The sequence below is a fragment of the Ochotona princeps genome, chromosome 19 (genome assembly GCF_030435755.1).
Source record: "Ochotona princeps isolate mOchPri1 chromosome 19, mOchPri1.hap1, whole genome shotgun sequence".
NCBI lineage: Eukaryota > Metazoa > Chordata > Mammalia > Lagomorpha > Ochotonidae > Ochotona > Ochotona princeps.
Window position 1 is genome coordinate 41,663,906 of NC_080850.1, and position 24,723 is coordinate 41,688,628.

The following is a 24,723-nucleotide window of genomic DNA, read 5'->3' on the forward strand; positions in this document are numbered from 1 at the left end:
GATATCTTATTAGGTATAACATTAAGTGGTTGTTTTGAAATATATTTTTGCATGGATTTAACACTATAAACCTCACTGCTAATATCACTATTACCATATCCCATTAGTTGAGATATATTGCATTTTTCATTTTCAGTTATCTCAAGGAGAAATTGTCTAATTTTCCTCATGATATCTGCTTTGATCATTCTTTGTTGAAGAGCTTTGTTTTATTTTAGTTCATGTCATTTCTTAACCAAATGTCTCTGTTGGAGCCAGTTCCTGCACACATGCCTAAAGGAAAAAAGCAAATACACAACATTTTGTTATTCTTCAGATACTATGGAAGTCCAGGGTCTCTCTCTCTAAGTGGGTGTGCTATACCCAGCCTTGGGATTTTATTACCAGAGCTGTGAACGCAAGTGCACTGACCTCTGGGCCTCACGGCATTCCTCATAAATATTTACAGTTGCTGGGCACTACTTCACCTGGTGCCACAGGTCAGTACAGACTCTTCACTGCCAGCAATTCAGCCATTTCTCTTTTCCTCCCAGAGCTAAGAAGCTGTGGTCTCTGGCTACCACACAGTTTTTAAGAGCTGAGGCTTAAATGAAGCTTATGGGGTTTAAGGTTTTGGGTGTCTCCAGTGCAGAATATAAGACGTAATTTCCCCAGACTTGTCATGTAGAAGGAGGAATATAAATACAATTGAAGTATCTGCTTCTAGGTAGTACTTTTACACGAGTATGTTTTATATATATGTGTGTGTGTGTATATATATATGTATATATACACATATATATGTATATACATAAAATGTATGTGAGCAGTTTAGAAGTTAAATAAAATTCCAAGTAATACACAGAGAAGCAATGATCAAAATAATAATATATACATGTTATGTCCATTTTATATCAAATAATTTAGAAAATCTTACTGAAAAAGGCAGAGTTGTATTTTGCAGTAATTCCTCGTATTTCGAGGTTTGTTGTCCATGTGGTTAACTTCTGAAGAGTCCTAAATGTCATAATATCAAAAAAACATGGCCATTTTTCTGAGAGGTCAATTTCAATAGCATGCCTGTAGGACACGGCAGGACCCTGGCAACAATGTGACACATCCTCCTTGAGAGTAAATATTCAAGTATCACAAAACAAATGGACTTGATTTATTTGAAAGGCAGAGATAGCTATATTCCTTTTGCTGGTTCCCTCCCCCAAAAGGCTCCAATCCCCAGGGCTGGGCCAGCTCAAGCTGGGAGCTTCCTCTGAGTCACCCACTTGAGCCTTCCTCCACTGCCCTCCAGCCAAAACAGCAGGGAACCAGAGCAGAAGTGAAGGAGCAGATGTGGGAAAGCTTGAAAGTATTGGGGGAACTGTCCCATCAAGGTCAAGGTGAGGTTGCGAGACTCAGAGATAAAGAGAGAACAGCAGGTGACTGATTTCCAGAACTTGTGCTGGCCAGAATACAGGGAAACTTGGACATCCCTGATCCTATGCCTTTTCTAAGAAACCCCACATGCCACATCCAAGAAGCGGGAACTAGCCTCCATGTGTTAGATGCTTTGGCTGTGGAAAGGTTAATTAAAGCCAAACCACATTCTGCAGGATCTACAGCCTGGAGAGCACTGTGCCCATGCAATGGAATGAAGAAGGAAAAAGCGGATAAGACCAAAAGCCACAGACAGGTGGGAAACTGTAACAAGATGTGGGACTTCAGAGAAGCCAGGAAGTCATAGTTGGTCTCAAAGTTTGGAAAGAATTATACAAGAAGAATTAAAATACTCTGTGGGCAGAAACTTATGCCAAGCACTGAACGTTTGTATTTCTCCTATTCTGTAAAGGTGCCAAGAAATAACGCTAATTTAGCCAAGGATTAGAGCAAATTTGAAAACTGCAAGGTGAGCAGAAGGTAACTGGAGGAACCTCAGTGGCATTTGAGATGTCTGTGTGATTTCCTCAGACGCCCAACTGCTTGAAGCCAGTGTTTAAAAGCACTTGCTCTGCTAATACTGAAGAAGGGGTGGGTACATATCAAAGGTATTTTTGTATAACAGGTAAAGCTGCTACCTGCATTGCCAGCATCTCATACAGACACCAGTTAGAACACCTGCTGGTACGCCTCAGTCCAGCCCCCTGCTAGTGTGCCTGGGAAAGCAGTGGAAATGGTCCAAAAATTTGGTGGGACACTCCAAGGAAGCCCCAAGCATTGTCTGGTTCCCAACTACTGGGCCAGCCTAGGGAGTAAACCAGCATTGAGAGACTCTAACTCTGCCTTTGAAGTAAAATGCTTTCAAATTTCATTTATCCAAATGGAATATTTAAACTCTCAAATTCAATGTACCAAATGCTTTAGTGAAGCCTGCTTCTGCCAATTTACTCTCAGTTTCTATGGTCAGCTTAGAGTTTACATAGCATAAACATCAGACTAGAAAAAACTATTTATTTATTGTCAAAGCTGAGATATAATCCAATCTACTAGATGTTAAATAACATGAAACTATTTTCCAAAGCAGCTCTACCTATGAAAAGCTCAGCTGTATAGGATAAAGTTCTTATTTTTCATTCTTGCATGCATTTCATGACACATGACTTAAACGTTTGCTCATCTGTATGGTTGTTTTTATCCTTATAGACATAATTTTCACTTTGCTAATTATAAAGGAAATAGGGCATTTTAAGTATTTACCAAAAAATACTTTCTTGAATGTTAGTATTTTAAATGATTCATATGTTTTAAAAGGTATAAATGGTTCAGACAAGTGCAAAAAAATCATTAGGAGAAATTTTAAAAGAAAACCTTTGTAAATAGAAAGATACATTGTTTGCTTGTGATGAGGAACTCAGTATCACCCCAGTTTATCAATAGTTGCTACAGTGGAAACCACATTATGACGGGCTTTGGGCATGCATGTAAGTGTTAGGAACTTGGGAAGTTGATTCCTATTTATAAGCAAAATAAACAGGAATAGCTAGGACCTCTCTTGAAAAACAAGATGAAAGGCCTTTATCTGATCAGATATTCTGAGCTACTTGAACATTATTTAGGTAAGGAAGGATGATATTGGAGCAAGGGTAGAAAAATATAGAATGGGACAGAATATCCCATAAACATAGTAATGACTTAAACCTTGTACCCCCTTATCCTGCTGGAACAGCGCAACTGAAGCCATAGCTTGCAATAAAAGGATGCTTTAAGAAGTGCATGGAAAGTTGGGTTTAAAGGTAATTTTTCTTTGGTACAAAAAATGAATTGTACTCCTTGCCTTTTTTGTTATAATCTACGTTTTCCATGAACTTTTTGAACACTGTTACAGTCACATGACTGAGCTGTTACACTGTTCTGCCCAAGCTATGGCTAGTTTCTTCTTCCCTGGAAAAAATGCCACTCTTTTTGCTCCAAGATTTTTATGTATTTTTACCTCCAAATCTTGCTTTTCTCCCTAACTTTCATATATGATCTTCACCCAAAACTAATCCAGTCCCCCTGGAGGAAGAGCCACCTTACGAGTTGTTGAATTCTGACTGCACGTTATCCACACCGAGGTGTTGCTGCGCCCTCATCACCACAGCACACAGCAAATCACTCTTTCTGTTTTGGGGCGTAGTGCTAGAGGCAGATTTGAACAATACTCCAGTTTACAAAGAAACCTGTGATGAGTCAGTGCTGGAGTCGAAGAGCAATGAGAAGTTAATTACTGACTTTGAATTTGCACAATAGAAATAATCAATGTTATCCTTCTAGAAAACTCCAAAGGGGACCTGTTTTTAGCATCTAGCACAGTGAATTAAAAAATGTTGTCATTCTTTTTGTGAGTCTTTAACACAATATGGAATAATAACACTATGATTTCAGAAAAAGGTTTTTACTACCAATATACAATAAAACAAAATTATAAACACTGATGTATTGAACGTAATTAAAATGAAAAACCGGATCAGCAAAATATGTCAGAGAACAAAGACAAATCACAGATTTAGACAAAGTGTTAGCAAAATGTATTAGAACCAAGAATACAGAAATGACTCTTACTCATCAATAAACAAGGATTGCTTACTTTCATCTTCCAGTAAGTACTTTTTAAAAAACAAATTAAAATGCCCTATTTCCTTTGTAATTAGCAAAGTGAAAATTATGTCTATAAGGATAAAAACAACCATACAGATGAGCAAACGTTTAAGTCATGTGTCATGAAATGCATGCAAGAATGAAAAATAAGAACTTTATCCTATACAGCTGAGCTTTTCATAGGTAGAGCTGCTTTGGAAAATAGTTTCATGTTATTTAACATCTAGTAGATTGGATTATATCTCAGCTTTGACAATATAGTTCCTTCTTCACACTCTGTAGCTATCTGCTATGCACAGTAAGTCTTCTGAGACTCCCAAAGGTGTAGTTTTTTATTTCACCATTCAGTCTCCTTGATTTATTTAATTCCTCATCAAGAGGCTGGAACATGCATGCATTGTGACTGATTCTACCCTAAGATGGGCCATCCTGAACTGGGCACCCTTGGAAGAAGTTAACCATTGAAAGGAAGGGAGTGGTGATATGTCAGTGCTTCGGGCTATTAAAAAATGCTAGTAACTACACAGAGTACCTCTTGCACACAGTTTGGTCGAGTGAAAACATCTGTCATGCTATGAGCAGTTCAGGTCTCCTTCGTTCTAATAGCAGGATGAGAGCTTCCTCCTCTGCTGCACCTGTAATGGGGCTGTTTCCTCTGATCTGACTAAAGGCCTTTTCTTTCTCCACAACTTCTGCCTCTGCTCTCTGAGTTCCCGTTGCTTTTTGCCCCCTTTGGAAGACCCTGATCAGAGGTTGTGGGGGGGGGAATACTGTAGATTTCTATCTGGCTAAATTGTGGATCTTTTCACAGTGTCTTCGCCTCCCTTCATGCAAAACCGTGTGTGCAGGCAGTTTGTTCTCTGACTTGAATCTGTTGAGCAAATGTCACAGCTCCAAGAGCCATGCTTAAATTACAGGGCCTCATGTGGGACTTCTGTGCAAGCAAAGGCTGCCAGCAACCCTTGTCCAGTGACGCTGCACTTATTCTAATGCTGACACGCGAGGCGTCCTGGAACCTCTCACGGGCCTGAATGAACCCTGTGAGGATTGGACTTGGATGAACCCCACAATTTTCCCAGCTTGTGATCTATCTCCCATTTGCTAGCTGATACCTAACGAGGAAATTAAGTGCTGTTTAAGTAACAGCATGATCACATTTAAAGAGAAAATCACTTGGAAAACAAAAATGATCAAAGATCATCAAAAACATAGTGATCCATGATCATCATCTTTCTGTTTCAAGCTGCAGCCACAAGCTTACCAAGGAAAACGGGCCGAGTGCCTGTCCCTCTACAATAGAATTAAGCAAATGGTGCCCTAACTGACTGGAGGAAGTAATGTGGCCCATGCACCTAAGCCACCTTCAGAGAGGTAAGGTCCTATCTGGACCAGAGAATCGTGAAGGCAGGGCAGGTGTCCACCAGGATGTTACCCGTGTTGGGAGTGGAGTAACAAGACAAGGGAAATTAAAATGACGGAGCTTTGTTGTGGAAGGGGGTGTGTACCAGAGCTAACGTCGGAGATCATTTTGGCTTGCAGTTGGAAATCCTCACATCTCAGTAGTTAGCAATCACAAGGTTCTTAGGGCTGTGTAAATCTGTACTTCAGTTCATGGATGCAGATTTTGTTGTAGTTAGATACAGCCTTGGAGGCCAATAAGATGAGGAAACTGACACCCACTGGTCAAACATAACTTGTCCTACATCAGAGTCAGTGTCTGTCTGTCTCTCTCCACTCACACACCCAGAAAGTCATGTTTAGGTCTTAATTGGATACCCTTTCCTTTGAGGTTTGCTATACCCTTTAATCTCTTTTAAAAATATTTGCATAGTGAACATGTATAATACATGTTAATTTCTCTTTTCAAGTATTATGTACTAGAATATTGTGCATTGCTTTAAGACTTTTAGCTTATTTCCAGAAGGACACTTCTCCCTACGTCAAACGAGAATTCTGTCCAATTCCTAAAATTGGTAAAACACACAAGTGCATCTTTGAGATGGTAAGAGGGAGGAAGTAAGATACAAAACATTTCTGGAACATGAATATTTATGATTGGTATATTGTGACAACTACAATATACATTGAGTCTTCCCATCTTGCCTCTTAATAAGGCCAAGGAGCCACATTGGTTATGTGGACAGCCTTAAAGCTGCCTCCAGGAGCATCACTAGCAGGATGGCCTTTGTGACCAGAACATCATGGTTTCTATCAGTGATGCTGACGCAGCCATCATGGAGTCAAAAGGCTCTGATCTTTATGCTAGTCTTGATCAGCTGCACCCTGACATCCTTCTGGATGGCAGAATTCAACTGGTTTAAATCCTCCTCTTTCCAGCACACGTCCCTGGGCATGAGAAGCAGCTCTGAAGGAATTGGCCTTCAGGGCTGAGCCCATCTGGGCTTACCAATGCCACTTTAGGATAGACACAGGGTAATATTATTGTAATGTGCTAAAGTTCCAAATATGCACCCCTCATCGCTGCTAGGACTTCTAATTTCAGACACGCACATGAACCCTTTCCGGGGTCTTTGGCTCATCACATCCCTTCCTTCCCATTGAGTGTGGAAACCTAGTCTGTCTCTGGGTGACATTTTGTCAGTTTCTCCTGGCTCCTCAGTCCATGCACGTTGACTGCCTCCAAACACAGAACCTTTCCTGTTACACCAAGTCTTTTACCAGCTACTACCTGTTCTTCTCTTTCACGCCAAACAGTTGATGACTGTCTTCCTTATCTCAGCCTGCTTCCTGTGTACCTTGTTGATGGAAGAGCATGAGCACTCACAAAGCCTAGGTTTGTGTCCTTGAGCGCCAGGCCTCGCTTCCTGGACATCTCCTAGCCTGTTCATTCACTGCAGGCTGCTGTGATTTCCACATGTGGAGAAGGGCTCTTTGTTTTGATTTTGCACCTGATTTCATGTATTTGAAGGAACAGTGAAGGGAAGACAAACTGAAGGTAGTTAGTCCACTCTGACTAAACACATTAAAACCTAACCCATGCTCCAGGTACCTATACCAAAGCACAGGCTCTCCCTTCCAGGCTTTGGGAGAAAATGTAGGAGAAAACGCAGGAAACTGGCTCATTAATTCAGAGAGCTGGCATGCACCCTAGGGGAAGCCAGACACCTGAGTTACTCAGACACACCTAGAGAACAGTTGTTCTTGGTGACGGAGCCTCTCAGACACCCTCACAGGGACTTTCACCCTTTCAACAAGAGCCCAAACACCTCTACTCCCGATTCCTGATCCTAGGAGCCATCTGTTTCATCTTGTGAGCTGCCCTCTGGGGTTTTAGGGCTGCCTGTCCAGATAACAATAGCTGCCCAGTCTGGAATGCCAGCAGCAGCTGCTGCCTACAAACTGAGACCAAATCTTGTTAAGTCTCAACCTGGACACCTAGGTAGCCTGTGCACCCACTGGCTAAAGTCCCTACCCTTAATAACCTGAGTGTTCTTTGCAAAACAAAACAAAAAATCAAATACAGTAACACATAAAAATGCAGGGATGCCTTGATTAATATGCAAATGCTACAACATAAAAAGGTAGAAATTTCCCCCAATATGATGAATATTATTATAGTGATCATTTATACCAAGTGGAAACATTTGCTTTCTTCTCTGGGTATCTGTATGATACCTATATGATATCTTTATGGTACCTGGCGTTAATGATTAGGGATACTGAGAACAGTTGGTGGCCCAGTACCTAGGCAGGTCCAAACACAGTGACCCTTGGAACTGGGTTACAAATGCCAGGGAAGTGAGCAGCTCCCAAAACTGAGTCCCATAGTACTGGGTGCTCAGGTGGAAGATACTTCTTCCCTCAAACGTCTGAAGATAGGCCCTGTGTGCCTCTTGCCTGACATCCTCACATCTAGGCATTTCAGATTCGAGCCCTTCCTAACAAATTCACTGCCTTTTGAAAGGTCCCCTCTCCAAATGCAGTCACAGTTTGAGGCTCTAATATGTGGATGTGGGAGGGACTCCTGAGCACACACCACTAGGTTAAGACTGTCCCAGGGGCTACTCTCTGACATTTTCCCCAGTGATGTAACAGTCTATGACCCAGAGGGACAATGGCAGGACCTTTGTGACAGCTCTGGAAGAAACCTCACCTGCAGGCATAAGGGAGCTTTCTAATTATTCACACCCATAAGTTCCTGTTGGAGTCACACCCAGCTTGATCTCGTTTGAATTGGTCCTTACAGATAGAATCTAGTATAAGATCATTGATTTACAACACTAATAAGGTGTAGTCTTTAAAGTTTGAGCAGCATTTTTCCTGCACCACCAGAAAACCTGTCTCCCTTGAAATCTCAAACAAATCAAGATCCCTAGATAATGATAGAAAACAGATAAAATATCAGTGTTGCCCCAATGAAAAACACGTATTTCTTTGTTACAAAGGAAGTGCCAACACTGTCATTTGAATCCAGGAGTATGAGGAAAGCCGAGAACAAGAATTTCTAAGTCGTGTCACCAGACACAGCAGGAATCTTACCATTGATGTTGGAGTGAAAAATAGGCCTTTGTGTTCCACATGGCACCCTTCATTCTCTTCCCTCAAAATAACACAGAAATTTCTTCTCTGCTATACACGTAGTTCTTGTGATGCAGGAACCTGATCCCTAGAGAAAGATAAAAATGCAAGCAGGGCCCATGGTGTTGCACAGATCCTTTTTGACATAAGCAATCGCAATTAGGAACAGCTATTCATCTTTTATGACAAGGGCCAACTGCAGATACTGTCATGCTCTTTAAGTTATCATTTCGGCTATAATGTATGTCTCGGTTTAGCTCCTGTGCTTCACGCTTAGGTCGCCTAGGAAATTCAAGAAAGATTTGCACAACTCCCAGTGTTGCTTGCTCCCTGGAAAAACCAGGGAAATGGGGCTCTGCTGGAATTGTACTGCAATTCTTTTCCTGCCTTTCTATACCAAGGATTCAGTACTAAGCGAGCTTCCTTCAAGGGAGAGTTCCATGTTGCTGGCACTATAGCATGTGGCTCCAAAACATTTTCTGTCTCCCTGCTTGGAACAGGAGAAGCATCTAAAACTTAGAACATATTTCTGAGACTGCAGTTTAACATAAACAGTATCTATATGTGAGTGCTTGGACATTTTGGAACATTCTATCAAACCCTAAAACAATCTCGAAGTACAGAGGGGCTTTGAAAGGAGGTGCAACCCACACTTGGCCATGAAAACAAATATCTCGGCCACCAGGCCATGAGGCCATCAACCTTCATGTTGGGTCTGAGGATGGAGTGGAGCCACAGGGCTGTGAAATGAGGCTTTTTTACTGGTAATGGTAACAAAGTGACCTCTTTCAAGGACACACATGTGCTTCATTTGATGCCTTCTTGCCCACACAGATTCTGGTTTCTTTCCCATGCGTCAGAAATGATCACCCAAGCCCCTGCCTCTTTGCTTTTTCTGCCTTCAGTCAATGGGCAGTTCCCATTGCACTGGGAACACCTCATCTCCTACCCTAAACCTAACTTTTAAAAATTAATGGAACAGCAACCTTGATAGACTAACCCCCAAACTCTGGGGTATCCCTACATAAACGACGCACACCCAGTGGTATACAGTATTCTCTACTACCCGCCATGCAGGCCCACAAGTCACTGTCCCCAGACAGGAGCCACTTGTAGGAAAAACAGGACAGAGCACTTCTGCCTCTTAGCACAAATGAGACTCGCTCATCACACATCTTCCTATCAATTGCCGAAGGCTAAGATTAAATCTGGAGCTTCCTTTTGCTTTTCCTGATAGTCTGGAAATGTCTGTTACTAAGCCAGCTGTGGGAGCATGTCCTCTAACAGTCAATTGATGAATACTGTGACTTGGAAATGTATCTCAATTGTTTGGGGTAATTCCCTTCAAGGACTCCTGGTAGACCGACAGTGACTATTTACTGAGGATACTTGGCCTGTTGAGAGAACTGTTGATGGTTATTTTGGTAAAGGGTTAGGCACGGGGTTCTCTCCCACCCAGGAAAGACCCTCACTTGGGACCTGCTTCTGTATTGGGACTTGCTTGCCGGTTTTCCAGAACCACCACTGAAAAACTAAGGCTGGATTTACTGCTTACCTATCTATTTGTAGCACTGTATTATAGAGAACAGAAAGCAGAGTTCCAAGCAGCCTTGGCTCTGATCGGGTATGGGTATGGATCATGGCGGGGCAGTGGAAAACAGAGGCGGAGGAGTCACCTCTGGGGCGAGATTCTGTGCTGAGGCTTCCTGGAAATGTCCCCCTTGTCTACCACCCAGATACTGACCTGGCAAGGTGCTCCTGCAATAAAAAGGGTGTTTAAATGAAAACAAGTGCAGTCAGGTTGGTTTAGACAGAAAGCTATAGGGAAAAAAAACAGTCATTTGTTTCCCAGGTTGTGTTTGTGTGTGAACTACAGTACAAACAGGTCAGCAAAGAGGAAATCCCTCTTTCCTCAAACATCTTGCAAATCGGGGAAATATTTATGCGAGTGAGCTCTATCTTTCATGCCACTTCCATAAACCCGAAATCAGAGAACTAAGAAATAACAGTGTGAATTTTGAAGATGCTTAAAATCCTGCTCTGCTGTCAGCCAGCCAGATCTGGCTAAGTGTGATACATCAGGGAATAAGTCACGGACCAAGGCTCAAGACGCAAAAAGTACCCGTGTTAGGAAGCATACGTTCTAGTCAGGTGAGCAGGATAATTTACACAGGAAGCCACAGGATCAGAGATGTGCATTGGTGCTCTGCAGAGAGATCCGGCAGGCTCTACCATGTGGGAGTGAGGTAGTGCTAAAGCGTGTCTTCTAAAACAGAGAGTGGTGATTTATGGTACCTGAGAGGTGGAAAACGCAGCCAGCCCAGGGAGCATGTGGAGTGACATCATCTGTCACTCAGCAGTCTTGGACAGAAAAAGTCAAGTAACAACATCCTGAGACCAGAAAGGGTGGTATTTTCCGGAAACAGAAAGGTGGCTGAGGTGGCTAAGCTGTAGGAGATGCTCAGAGAATTTGCACAACGTGCCCTTAGAACAACGTAATGTGAGGCTGTGAGGGCAAGCATGGTCAGTCCTAGCACGCTGGACCCTGTGCTCACTGGAGCCCTGCCTTTGCTCTCATCTCTGCTGCTCGCTGTGTTGAAATCTTGTGAATCTTTGTATGAAATACTTCCTGCTTTCATTTTATACCAGTCCCTACAAATTATGCATCCAGTCCTGCTGGTAGGCCATACTATTTTCAAATCACACCTTGTAGCGGGTTGGGTGTTTATATTCTTTCGCTTTGTTTAGGTTTTCTTCTTGCTCCCCATTCGAGAAAACTGTAAATGAGCAGGCCCTGACCTGTGGCTGTCTATAGTATCAGCCTCTACTCTCCTCTATCTTGCAGCCTTGCTATGGGGTGTTTTCAGTCCCCAAAAGCACCTGGGAACACAAAAAGACTGCCTGTGCTCCAGCTATCACAGCCCTTTCTAGTCATGATCAAGAACTGCCACAGTAGGCATGATGATGTTGCAGGTGTAGTCACCCCTGGGGACACACACATCCCACAGCAGAGTGCCTGGTTCAAGTCCCAGATACACAGTACTTCCAATTCAGCTTTCTGCTCTTGCACCTGGCAGGCCTTGGATAATGGCATGTGGCTTGTTTGTGTTCTGGCCAGGTCACACGCTACACCATGAGGCCTGATGTGGAAATCCCATAGGAAATGTGTGCAGCTTTCTGACTTAGTGATCGGCCTTGATAATTAATGTGGCCAGGTGATTGGCTAGACCATTGATAGCCCTCTCCCCAGCGCACTTCTCACTGTCACGGTGGTGAATCCTCCTGGGCAGTTATTGGGAGCTGTGTGACAAATCACACCTGCATCTCACACATCAGCACCCACTGCTTCTAAATCAAACGCTGCTATGTGCCGTATTCGGTCCAGAGTAAGCAGAGGGCTGTGATTTCCAATTGTCTCGCAGCACACTGCAGGGTGAAGGGAAGCTGACCACTCACTGGCATACGCGTCAGGCACTTGGAGCAAGAATACCCGTGGCCACTGGGGAAGCAGGCTTCTCCAACCAGCATGAACGTCCCCAGAAACTACTCGTGTTTGCCAGTCTTTGTGGAAACCAATGGAACAAATGATTTAGCTGCCTAAAGCTGCCCTGAACAACCAGTCATCATGAGCAGGTCATGAGGGGTCCCATGTGGGGTCCAGTGCCATGAACAGCCCCCCCCACCGTGGGCTTGTGAACCATTGGCTGTTGTTGTGCAAGCCGGCTCCCCACAGCAGGGTTGCCAGCAAATAGTCATTGGGGTGTCATCTCCACTTAGTCTCGTCCTGCACACCTATTCATCTGTGTTAAGTGAACAGCAGCAGCAGCAGCAGCTCCCATGAAGCTGGCTTGAAAACAGCCACTGCTAATAATTTCTGCTGTGATTCAACTGAGCTTTGGCTAACAGGTGAAGATGTTTCATAACAGAGGCAATTACAGTTCTGAGAGCTCTCTCCCGCTGCCTCTGTCATCAGAGGACTGGCACGCCCGTTCCTTGTGCGTGGGAAGGGCTGCACAGCCACCATCCACTGCTTGTGTTATCTGCTAGACTGAACAAGCCGCCTGCCTGGGGACAGATGCTCAGTGCGGCGATTAGAATAGAAAGCAATTGCAAAGGCTGAGGGGATTGGACTCTCCTTTATCTCAACTCACTACAGGCTTTGCTGGCCAGATAACAAGTCTCCCAAACCGTTCTTTGTAGATGAGCTATCATATGTATATCAGTGCATGAAGATCCATGCATATTCATTAACCTATGCCCTATGTGAATTTTCCATTTAGATAAAAAAATTTTTTTTTGACAAGGAACAGAGAACAAGAAGTGTTACAGCAGTGTAATGAAAATGCTTGCCAAATTTTTCTTGACTTTTCAGAGATTAAAAAGCTTGGGGATTCTACCCATTCCCATCTTTCCCACTTAACATGACAAAAGAGAGAGAAGGGGGGAAGGAAACCAGGCTCTCCTGTTAAGGTCCATAAGCTTACACTTCCACTTAGTCCATAAGGAAAGAAACGTGTACTTTGCATAGGTTAGGTTACTTTTCTACCCAGAGAGACATCTGTTACTCTAGCACAAAAGGAATTTTTATGTCAACTGTGCAGAACTTCAAAAGCATGGCTGTGTACTTCCTAATTGTGTGGATGTTTAAACTGTTCATTTTCTGTCAAATGTTTTTCCTGTTTGGCTAAGAGAAAATCAAGGAGTACAAATTGAATTTTTCAGACGTTCCAATTTCCTGAAATGTAGTTCTTAATGGTTTCTGATATGCCTAAAGGCATGAATCTTAAACTGCCTTTTTGCCCCCTAACCAACAAGCTAGTGAGTGAAAAAGATCCCCTCTCTGAGCTGATGTTACATTTCCATTGTGCTCGCTACTCTGCCTCAGAGTGTGCTCCACGGAGGGCCAGGAAGTTCTGCCGTAGGTTATATTGACACCAGTTGGCGGCAGAGCTGTGTATCCTGAAGAAGCAGTTCTCTCGACAATAAAATGAAAAAGATGGAGAGGAGGACAGGGGAGGTGTCCACACAGGGTCACATTTATTTTTTAAAAGATTTGCAAAGAGCTTGGGAATAGTTGGCATTTTATCACACTTGGGTAATACAAAGCAGTGTGATGCTGTGTAGGGTGTTTGGATGCAAATGCAGTTTTCATCAGTTAATTCATATGCTTGGAGGCTGTGTGTGCGCGTGTGTGGGGGGACACAGAAATGAACAGGAAAGAAAAGAGCTCATAGTTAATGTGCAAGTGACCCTAAGCTCTGTTTGAAATGGCTGTTTCACAAGAGAGAGTGTTGTATCCTCACTCTATGCATCTGGGCTATCCTGCAATGTTCCATGGAGGAAGCCACTCTGCAGCCTCTCTCCCCTTGACAATTACCGTAACTCCAACCCCACCCCCACCCCAGGCTTTTAAGGTCTGTGTAACATTAGCCTATCTCGCCCAGTGAAAATGTCTGTCCAGATTAATGTAATGTTAATACTGCTGCCTCCCTGCTTTTGACCCGTGGTGGAACACACCGGAGCGGCTGGAGCAGATGGACGCAGGGCAGGGCAGGGCAGGGCTGGGCTGCAGAGACTGGCTGGCTGGCTGCCAGGAGTTCAGCCGGCGCTTGTGGCCCTGCAAGCGACAGCTCCGGAAGGGGGGGATGCGGGGGTTCACATGTCTTCTCTGCTCTTGGAGAGAGAGAAAACAAAAGTGTCACCTCAGTTTGTGGAGAATCAAAACACGTTGGGTGTGATCGTTCATCTGCGGTTGCTTACTTGGCTTTCGGAAAGTAATTGAATCTCCTGATGTAACATGGAGACATCTTTATTCAGTTTTGCTGGAAGACGTGAGACAAAAGCCAGAGCAGAGAATAAAAACAGAAAATTATCTGAACTCCATTTAACCTCCAAGGCTGAAGGCTGATCTCACCCCAAGAATACAAATGTGTACATGTGGAGTGTTTAAAGTCTGTCTCCTTTTTTATGAGGCTAGATAGATCTTAGTCTGAAATAATAAACCAGATTCATAAATGAAAGCAAAAAAAAGCTAAGCTTATGGATCCAAAGTGAAACAATTATCCAGAGAGCTATAAAACAAAAATCGAAAACGCTGGGCAGGGATGTGGGAGGTGAGAGCTGCATCCAGAATTATCTAAACTTGCATCATTCAGATAAAGGCACAAAATCCTTGCCGGCTGTTTGCACCCAGAAAGACCCCAGAACAGATACTTGGGGGCAGCTTGTTTTGTCACCTAGCACACAGAGTGTGAGCTAAACACCCAGTGGTGGGGGTAGGTGTTTACTGTACCAGGGGAAAGAAGTGCATCCTCCATCACCGTGCCTGGATGAGCTAGCAGGCTGTGGCTCTGGACTCCAGCTTCTTGAATGACTACAATGGTCCAAGAAGTTGAATCCCTGGCTGGAGTTCTCTGCTCCGGGCTTCAGCCTGGCGCATCCCCAGCTCTTCTGGACATGAGCAGGAAGAACCAAAAGAGAACTCTTGTATTCTCTTTCTCTGCCTTCCAAGTTTGAGAGAGAGACAGAGAGAGAGAGACAGAGACAGAGAGAGAGAGGGAGAGAGGGAGAGTAACCAGGAGCTGAAAACTCTGGTTGTCAGATTTGGCACTGAGTGTGTGGACTTGTTTGCATCCCTTCCGTGTGATTTCAAACTCTTGATAAGCTACTCACGATTCTAATATAAGAATGTCCCAAATATCACAAGACATATGGAATGGGCAAAATCCTACCAAAAAAAAAATCTATTCTTTGGTCTCCTGAAAGTTGATTTCACTGGGAAACCCGCATTGATCTGGCAACAGGCATGCAGCAGGTCTTCCAAGCACAAGCTAACTTTAAGTTAACACAGCATTTGTATTTTAGCATCAGGTTATCTGTAAGCTTATCTAAATCATATTTTCTTCTCAAGTAGTGCCTTTCCAAAGCAGAAAAACATATGCTGTTTGCTGCCTAAGTAGATGGGTAATGTAAGCTGTGATGTGGAGAGAATTCTTCTCTTATCCATCCTTGCTGAGGCTGTAGTTAAGCAACATCTATATATGCTTTTATCTGTGATAAGAGCGACCATCTGCTAGCTGCAATGTGCACAGCTTACCGTCTGAAGTGCTTATACACATTATGAAAACACACAGCTTTTGTGTATGTTGAGACCACATATAGAGAGAGGGTTCTAATAAAACAGAATATTAGCTATCTGAATATGTCAAATGCATTGCCAGCTCTAACCGTAATCTGGACAAGACACCCTGATACTTGCATATTACCACGCATGCATTTAGGCCGGGAGTAGTTGGGTGACCCTTCACTGTTGTGTTGTTTGCAACCCCTGCCCATGAGACAATCATTTGAGATCTGTGGAACGTTTGCAATGAGGAAGCCTCAAGGCTTCATTGAGGGAGCCTGGGTGCCAAGCACAGGAGCCAAGTGGTGCGTCTGTGTGAGTGGCAGGTGCGACACAGTGTGATAGGACATACACATTTGAATGCCTTTGACCTTCCATCCAAGACAGCACCAGGAGAAAGGCACTATACAGGCTGGGTTGTAGCTGTCTGGAGACTGATAAGCTGTAATAAAGGTGCACTCAGTTGCAATCATGTAAAGCTTCCATTGCTATCATGCTCCTCTTTTGATTTTTGTTACCTGAAGTACTTATCTAAATCCCTTGCAATGCCAGTGTGAATGCACGTGGTGTCCCCTGCAACTGCGACCTAGCTGCAGCACTGTCCCCTGTGTCTGACAAGAATCCAGGCCAACGTCTAATTACGGATAAGCCTGAGAGCGCTCAGCTTTATCTTCATCAGCTGCTGCATTTCCTAGCTTTCTGCCTAGTTGAGTTTTTAATGACAGGAGCAAGAGTCCAGTTGAGTGTTCCTCAGGCCCACCCAGCTGGCTAGTCTCAGTGACTAAGTATGGCAGCAAGAGCAGCAGTGGGATGGTGGCTGTTTGTGCCCGCACTGTGGGAACATTCCAGGAGCGTGTGGCCACACCGGTGTCTGTGTGACCTGCCCTCTCCTTGCGTGCCTTGGGGATGTGCAGATGTGTGGCAGAGAAAATTCAGAGGGTGTGTCTGCCACAAGTGCTGAAGAATTTCCAGACACCTCATTTATAAAGAAAGGGCTCATCATCAATCTCTTATTACACTGCAATGCTCACTCTAATTTGATTTTGCAAATGTAAGAGTTCATCATTCTTTAAGGCTCCGGCAAAATCAAATTAAGATTCCTGATACACTCAGAAGACAGCTAACTGTGTATTTCAAGTAGAAGGTATGGCATCTTATCTCTACATTAGATGTATCTATATGGGTAGATAAACGCTAGGCAGTCAAGTAGGAAGACGGAGGGAGATGTGGAGGGTACAGGAAAGAGAAGGGGAGGGGGAGATGGCATGTTTTTACATCTCTACTTCTGCCATCTTTTTCCTAGAAGGAGAATTTTCACTGTTACTTTTAAAAACTGGATATTTGCATTTCTCTTTGTTCTCTGGCCCCCGATTCCAGCTTCATGCCTTAACTGATGGGGGGGAGACTGTGACACAGAGCAGAGCTATGCCAAGTCAGTATTACTAAGGACCGTCAGAAAAAAATATCCACACTGCTCCCCTAGCTGTGTATCTCTCTGGACCTGGCCCAGTGCTTTTACATGTCAGACTCACACACTTTGATGCAGGGGGGGGGATGAAGTATTTGTCTCCACTCCCACTGCACCTTTATTTCAGCTACAAGTTTTCTTTAAAATGACCCCACCTTTTGCTCCGACGTCACTATCATCTCATTTAAATTACCTTGGGGCCTTTGACTCTGGAATTTGGTGTTAGATAAAAACCAAAGAATAGATGATTAAAGAAGGGGTATTTTATTTTTCTACAAGACTCATTTCTCTGAAAGGCAGAGCAGTTGAGAGAGGGAGGGGAGGAACTATCTTCCATTCATAGGTTCACCCGCTAAATGGTCTCAGCAGCCAGTTGCATGCCAGGCCAGAGCCAGAGCCATTGCCACCTCCGCTGTGGCTGGAGGCAGCCCGAGTGTTTGGGCCACTACCTGCTGCCTTCTCAGGAGCATGCGCACCAAGCCAAATAGGAACCCCAGCAGCCAGGACACAAACTCGTGCTCAGAGCAAGGATCTGTCACAGGCAGTAGCTCACCCCAGTGTGCCACAATCCAGATCCAAGAACACCTGTGCGTCCTATTTTACAGTTCAAAATGACATTGCTAAAATGTCAGTAATTCTGTTTCACAGATGTTTGAGGATGGACACTGTGTTTTGTAATATGCTGCCATATAGAATGGAGGTTTTTAAGAAACCCGATAATCCCTCCATGACAGGAGTTTCAATTCCAGTGACCCAGTAAGATATTCTATACCTGGTGTCTCTCTGTGTCACCCTTTTTATAGCATTAAATCTCTGCAAATATTTTAGTCTTAAATAGGACATACTTGTTCCTCCTCTTTTCTTGACTTAATCAACCTGGCCTTCCTTACAAGAACAAGTTGAATCTCTTGTTCTCTGTTAAAAGCAAACATTTGCTCTTCCCACGTTTTGTTTTCTGAATGATTCAGATACAATCACAGCCTATGCCAGTCACTCAGACCTTGGCGCTGCCTGCCTTGCAGCAGATAGCCTCCTCCCCCGCCCCCCGTGGGTCTCCCCTAGCTTCACAGAGGCCTTGACATTCCCTGTCCCTGCCTCTCCCGCGGTAGCATTTCAAGCATTTCTCCCCTGATGACCAGTTTCTGAACGGCGCTGATGGGTCTGCACTGCACCATCTGTATGCTGTTTCATGTGTGCTAAGAGACCCAGGCCCACTTGGTTCCTGTGCCTGTGGAGAGACTTAGAAGCATCTCATGACAAGGCCTCCTTGGGGCTACAAAGCCAATGACTTCTCTTCCCTGTGCTAACTGGACCACAAGGAAATCAGAATAATGAGCTTTACCTCTGGCTAACTGAGCTGGCCCCTCAGAGCTCACATTCTAAAAGGTGGCACTGGCAGCCTTCTCCAGCAGCTTGGTCCAGCTGATAGTTTGAGGGATGGGAGACATCTGGTAGAGTAGGCCTCAACGGTGGCCTTCGAGACTAGAGAGAGTAAAGTACAAGTGTCCTGATCAAGACCCTAACTCCTTGAGCAAATCCTCAGGCGTAGAAAGGCCCTCCCATTGTAGACATACCCTATCTAAACTCTGAAATCATAACAGTTCTGTCCTGAAAGATATGAAACCAACCCCTTGAAGGCTATTCTATTGATCCTGGAATTATTGCGCTCCAGAAGACAATGAGAAAGCAGCAGTCGTTCTTGGTCTAAATTGAATCTCTGCAGAAATAAACCATCTTCTGGTACGAGTACAAAAGATTTAAACATTAAGTTAAGCAACAAGGAGCAGAACAGAAACACACCTGGATTTGGAGACAGTGGGAATCTTTCTCTCAAAGCAGAAGTAAATGAGGATACCTTCCAAATTACCATCCTGTTTCCTTTTTCAAATAAGCAAATTCTGAGGGCATGTAAAAATCCATGGTTAGTACAAAGTTCTGTTTTAAGAGAAAGAGTCCAACTTGAAGTGTTCTTGTAGGTAAAAGAATTTCTGGTTGTATCACTTTCAATGGGGAAATTTACATGTAATGGAAATGCAGAAGCCGATGAGAAAACTTAATGACTAATTACCAAATGTTCAACTATATGCCAAGTACACACACTACATTTGTCATTTGCGGATTTCTGAGTGCAATCCCTGCAGTCTGACATCCAGTCAGGCTTCTCTGTAGAAGGCCCACCTTGTTGCTAATGCTAGCCCATTGATTTTTGTATTCAAACACAGTACTAAGTAAAGGAGAATGCTAGCTCCCCACACCCTTTATGTACCCACAGGTTCCACTGAACCTACCCCCAAAGTACTGATTTACACTTGAGTTTTTGTGCACCAAACATTTTTGATTTCTAAGGATAAACTATGATCATTGCACATGCTTTTTATTACTAACAATTTCAAATTCACTAAAAATGGATTCACTCTATAATAGACCATTTGATTAAACACATGAGCAAAAAAATCTATTTATATTTAGCGTCTGTTCAGAAGTCATTGCTTTATCACATAGTGCTTTTTATGTATTTTTGCGAACATATAGTATATGTGGCATTGGTTCATAATTAACTCCCTAAATGTGTGCCGTTCCTGCATCACTACCTTAAGCTGCTAAAACCCAATGTACATGAACTGTACGGTGAAATGCGTTACTGTGACCGACACAGCAGTCTGGGCTGTTCACCTCGGGATTGTAAGAGTGCAAATCTCTTACAAGAGGAACACCAACATGGAGATGTTGGTTAACTTCACCTGCGGCTGAATCTGATGTCAGTGTGGTAATTACCAGGCCCAGTCAATAATCCTTCTCCTCAGTATAATTGCAAATCCACTACAACCATGACCAGAACTAAATTGCTTCAGAACAATCAATAGGAATCTTCTGATTGTGTTCCCGGGTGTATGCATCAACTATAAAGAGGAAAACTGTCCATTCAAGCAAGAGGTCAATTTTATCAATAAAAAAATACCGTATAAAAGTCATGTTATGCTTTATGTTCTTTTCCAGGTAGCAGAGACTAAACCTGTTGGTTGGCTGTCCAAGCAAAGATGAGTGAATCTGGGGATTCATTAACAGGTAAATAACACACGAAAAACAAAAACTATTTCTGAGTGAGGGGTTTGTCCACAGCCAGGAATAATTTAACCAGTTCTGCAAACACCTTACTGCTATTTTGAAACAAGGCTTTGAGCTTAAAGCTAGCATCCCTGCAGTCTTTGGTAGGCGTCAGTCCTTAAAGAGATCGTGAACTTACAAGTCCTCTAATCTTCCAGTACTGTCAGGAAATAAGGTGAGAACTGTTCATTTCCACTTCCACACAGAGGCACGCACTAATATAGGTTACTTGACTGGGTCAGGGTCCTTTCTCTTTAGTCCAGTGCTTCTTGAACTGGGGACCAACATCCCCAGAGAGAATGAGTGAGGAGTGGAAGTACAGTTAAGCAAAGGACACAAAGTTGTTGGATGATAATGAACTTGGGCTAAGTTCTACAGGCTCATTTCCAGTGGGTTTCATTTTCCTTACATCTGAAAATGTTCTTAGCTGGATTCCAAACAAGTCATTGATGGTAACATGAAGTTAAGGGGAAAAGGACCAAAAAAAAAAAAGCATCATCAGGATACTCATATGATGATGTCATAGGACAGATTTTTAAACTGAAGGTTTGGTGCTTATATAATAATAATAAATCATAAATAAGTGCTTCCCTTCTGTGTAGCTATCCTTTAGTCTTAACAAAGAAAGGGAGGCATGTTGACCCAACTCTTGAAACCTCCCCTTCAATATTTCACTATTTTTGGAGAGTATATTCATTTGGTTAGAATAACATGCCATGACACATTCTGTCCCAGTGTTAGCCACGACTCTGTTAAATGCAGGCAAGTTGTAGTCATTTCACTTCCCTTCTAGCATATAACTCCCTCTGCCAGCACCTGAGGCCCCAGAGAAACCCAACAGCAGTTCCCACACATTCCAGGCATGCACAAAGCTTTGGGCCTTTCGTTTGTTCCTGTTGGGGTGAGAGTGCTCCTCCCTCATCCCTACCTGTGACATCTTCCTGGTTTCTCCAGCCTAGTGCAGTGCCGGGAACTTTCTGGATCACTCTGTCATGAACATTCTCTGCTGCCTCAATGCCCCCATGTCATCCAGGTTGTACCACTCTCTTTTTGACTCTGGAGTCATTTGCCTTCTCTTTTTCTGTGCTTTCTACAGAACAGGAGGCTGTGTTCTCCAGTCCAGAGCCTCGACAAATTGTGAGCAGCAAATGAATGTTTCTCACACTGGCCACTGCGCTCCTCAAAGCCTCATCCATCAACTACAATATCCAGCTCCTCCTTGGTGGACACTTTTGAATGAGGTAATGAGCTTAATATAATAATAGAATCACTAGTCTTTTTACAGGACCCATTGTTTTGTGCAATTTTGAAAAACAGGAAGACAGACAAGAAGGAACAATGCAGAGTAGTGAAAGAGGGACTTAAGTGCTGTAGTAATTTCAGAAGACTCAGAAGTAGCATGTAAGAGCAGGCTTGAAAAAAAATCACATTGCCTAAACTTTTCATATTCAACCTCCCAGACTCCAGGAATTCTATAGCTGGTGTTTCTGCACTAAGGTATAAAAGCAAAATGTTATAGTCAAAACAACTCAAAAGGCTGTTAAGTAGCTGACAGTCTCAGCAAGTGAAAAATGAATGTAGTCATACTAGAATCGTGATGCTGTAAATATCTTCCATTAGGTCACTTAACCCTTTTAAGAAGTGAGTGTTAGAATGTGCCGAGTGAGGCTCCCAGAAGCAGCACTGGAGCAGTGCTCAGCCCCTCCATCACTCTGCTGGGTGCTCAAGAAGGGGACAGTAGAGACTGCTGCCTGTATCCATTTTAAATTGTTCAAACAATTGTTTCCTGTAGATTAATTTGTAATTCTAAATTTCCAGGGGAATGAAATGTGAGCCTATCCTTCCCTCGGGCCATTTAGAGAGCTCTAGCTTTCCTGTAATGTGAGACCCAGGCAGAGGGCTAACGGTGAAAATGGAAAGCTGGGGCCCCTCCAGGGAAGTGGGAAGAATGGGAGATGGGGAGGGGATGCACGCAGGGGGAGAGTGGGAGCAGGGATAGGTAGGTGGGGGAAGAGTGGCAAGAAGGTGTCATGGCATCTCTGTCCCGCCCCCTCCCCATGCTCTCATGAGAGGCAGTGTGATACACCAGCACTGTCTGCACTGTCTACCTGTTAGCACAAAGAAACAGCCCAGAAACACCCATAAATACTTAGGAAGCAAGACTTATGCAACGCAGGCGGACACATGTCTCCAGTATTCACAGATGCCATGAGTGATGGTCACTAGTTTTGTAATACATTAGCTCTCCCACCTCACCCTGGCCTTTGTACCAGTCTGCCGCTTTGCTTTCAGGCCAAATTACCTGTCACATTGTAGAGCAGTTTTGGTCCACAGGAGAAAATACATTCTCTAAGTGCAAAACCTTAAGTAATTGCTCCTCGACTGTGGTCTCAGTCAGTCAACATTTGTCAAGCAGCCACTTTCCACCAAGAACTGTACGAAGCCATGTGTTTATACAAAATATTCCTCAAAATACCGCAATTTTAATGTAACTTTACTTAACCTTTCTCTGGCACATGAATCTCCTTGCAAAATTGATTTTAAAAAATATGATGACCGTCTTCCATGATAAATACACACAAGGCTACTGTCAAACTGTGGGTTAGTACTGATGTTCCTTCATCACATCCGAACGAGAAAAAACACAAACATGTGCTTGTGGTTCATGTTCCCTTTTCATATATTTTTGACAACTTCCTAAATCTAATTAAAGTCAATCCAAAATGTTCAAAAATCCTGTCAACTTAAATTGTTTTCAAAAGCAAATTTTCAACAGGTCAGCCCAAGTTTGTGTCTCAACAAGACACTGAGAATGTGAAACCATCTTTGACGTAGTAGCACGTGCCACTTTAAGCCAAGAAGTGCCGAAGCCTGAATTCACAGTGGGTTACGGGTAACTGCTCTTGGCAGACACTGAAGGCCCCTTGCATGTTCTCTCTCCCATTGTCTTCCTCCTCAGCTTTGTCAGAGTCCATTCTGTGCCAAGACTGAACTTTGGTGCCATCAATGCTATCATTTTATTCTGTTTTCTAAACAATGAAAGATCAGTGACATCAGAGATGGCATTCAGGATATTTGGTCTTGGGCATCCTACCACGCTGACACGGAGTCATAAGGGGCCCAAGGTTGGAGAGAGAGGTTTCCCCACAGCATTAGCCTCTAAGAGGCATTGTTCTATTTCTGTGTGTCTGCCTGAGTTGTACTCCAGTGGCAGCTCCTCAAAGTGCCTGGTACACAGGAGGTATTCAGTTGATAGAGGTTCTGCAATTTCTGAAAAGCAGGCTAGAACTCTTAGTTTTGGGCCACGTCAATCCCCCTTTTAGTTTCTAATTTTAAGTAATGTATTGGTTATTAAGCTACCAGATGAAAATAAATGTCACACTTTAGAGGGGAAAAAAGCAAACAAAACTGGATTTTCTGTGTACTCAATTGTACTGGGCTGAGTTGTTGAGACCCATAAAAATTTACGAAGGTGCAAGGTGATTAAAAAAATGCCTTTGTGGTGCATAGCTCTCACAGCCATGCACAATATCTATCGGGCCAATGAAGCAGGAACTGACCGTGTACTCACGCAAGAGATCTTTGCAAAGGTTGCAAAAAACGCCTGTCATGAAGAATGATGCATGGATTTCATTGTTTCCCATGCCAAAATTAACTATTCTTTTAATTCCATTTTCTCATGAACTCTGAAACACCACTGTATTTACCACATACACATTCTCTCACTCTTAGTTATCCTATTCCAATCATAAATCATTCTTAGCTCAAAACACACTTTTCATTTCTTTTAGCAATCAATGGAAACAGGCAGAGTAGAGTAAGGACCAGTGTTTCTTGAGAGATGGACAGTACTTGAATGTAACCAGAACACCAAGACTAGACACTAACAACCTGTGCTTGGTCATCTGTGCTTGGCATATGCCACGTTGGTGGGAAGACAATTCCAGCTCAAGTTCAGAAATTACTTTCTGGAGTATATCAAGTATGCCAAGAATTATCTCACTGGAAACACATGAATATCAGCATTAATTACAAGCATAGGTAAAATATAGGCCTTAGCGTAGGCAACAATTTGGATAGATAGAGCCCCCTGCCCGGTCTTCAGTCCTGCAGGTAGGACATTTTCTCTGCTGTTGGAAACTGTTCTTGTGACTACGCAAAGCAGTTCAAAACATGTTACAGTGTGGCTAAAAGTCAAGTTAGGGTCTGAAAGACCTAAGCCTGTGTTTATCCAACACTCAAATTACCCATATGAGACACAGAATCAGGGGCTAGCATACAGAGGTGTTACATGAATCCTGACAGGAGAGGTAGGGGGTGGAAAGCAAAATGTCTCAGGAAGCTTCTAGAAATAGGTAAGAAATGAAAGTCACAGTAGCAACTCCTGGGCGAAGTATGCAGACAGTGAGCTGATGTGCGGTGGTATCTCCATGCACTCAGT

General features: G+C 43.4%; 1 long non-coding RNA gene across 1 annotated transcript in view; it reads left to right on the forward strand.

The window, feature by feature from the left end:
• LOC131482624 (uncharacterized) overlaps positions 1 to 24,122 on the forward strand; it is a 171,026-nt gene extending 146,904 nt beyond the window's left edge. The window contains exons 3-5 of the long non-coding RNA XR_009247170.1: positions 20,175 to 20,243; positions 21,379 to 21,523; positions 24,074 to 24,122. This is a non-coding gene — a long non-coding RNA (uncharacterized LOC131482624). The remainder of the gene's footprint in view (positions 1 to 20,174; positions 20,244 to 21,378; positions 21,524 to 24,073) is intronic.
• The last annotated feature ends 601 nt before the right edge of the window (positions 24,123 to 24,723 follow it).